Source organism: Neopelma chrysocephalum, unplaced genomic scaffold (assembly GCF_003984885.1).
Source record: "Neopelma chrysocephalum unplaced genomic scaffold, ASM398488v2 Primary Assembly neopelma1_60, whole genome shotgun sequence".
NCBI lineage: Eukaryota > Metazoa > Chordata > Aves > Passeriformes > Pipridae > Neopelma > Neopelma chrysocephalum.
The window spans coordinates 5,525,384-5,526,590 of NW_020897715.1; positions in this window are offsets into that span (position 1 = coordinate 5,525,384).

Genomic DNA, 1,207 nt, shown 5'->3' on the forward strand with positions numbered 1-1,207 from the left:
GTGCTAGTGAGGCCACACCTGGAGTGCTGTGTCCAGTTCTGGGCCCCTCAGTTCAGGAGGGATATTGAGGTGCTGGAGCAGGTCCAGAGAAGAGCAACAAGGCTGGTGAAGGGACTTGAGCCCAAGTCTTATGAGGAGAGGCCGAGAGAGCTGGGGTTGTTTAGCCTGGAGAAGAGGAGGCTCAGGGGAGACCTCATCACTCTCTACAACTCCCTGAAAGGAGGTTGTAGCCAGGTGGGGGTTGGTCTCTTCTTCCAGGCAACCAGCAGTAGGACAAGTGGGCACGGTCTTAAGCTTTGCCAGGGGAGGTTTAGGTTAGACATTAGAAAGAAATTCTTTACAGAGTGAGTGATCAGATGTTGGAATGGCTGCCCATGGAGGTGGTGGAGTCACTGTTTCTGGAGGTATTTAAGAAAAGACTGGATGTGGCACTTAGTGCCATGGTCTAGTTGACAAGGTGGTGTTGGGTCATGAGTTGGACTCAATGATCTCAGAGGTCTTTTCTAACCTGGTTGATTCTGTGATACTGTGATCACCATGTAGGACTCTTGGCGGTAGCTATTTTTTCTTTTATTCTGATGCTTTTCTTTACTCCTCTTCTTCTCTCTCTTCACTCCTGTTTCTTCTGTTAATCTCTTTCTTTATTCATTTAATAGCTTTTCTTTCTTAATATTTTTGGTAACTTAAAACCAGTGGGTTGGTTTCTGCTAAGTTGTGTGGGTTGTGGAATGCTCTACTTGACTGTATGTTACCCCTTTTAAACTTCTGCCAAAACCCTTATTTCCTCTCATATTAAAAGTATCTCCTGGGAAAACATGTCAGAACTCTCTTTTTAGGCTATCTCAAGGTATTAAGAAACAAATGTTCTCAAAATATTCAGTGGGTGAATTTTTTGGAGTCTTGAATATTTTTAAAAGGTAATACTCCTGGTTGAGCTTGTCGCTCTGGGCTGGGGTCTTACACCCTCATATCTGTAGTGGCTGATTTCTCATCTCATTTCTCAGTGTGAGCATGAGATTCTGGTAAAGCTGGTTTGACTTTTCCAAATCAGTTTTCCTCACTACTGCTATGGTTCTGTGATGGCATTGTGAGCCAGGCAGGAGAGGATGCTCTAACCCTACCGGAGTCATCTGTCACATGCTCCAAATACTGCATGGTTTTGTTGCAGAGCAATTTAAATTAGTAGTAGAATGGCTAAGGCTTAGTA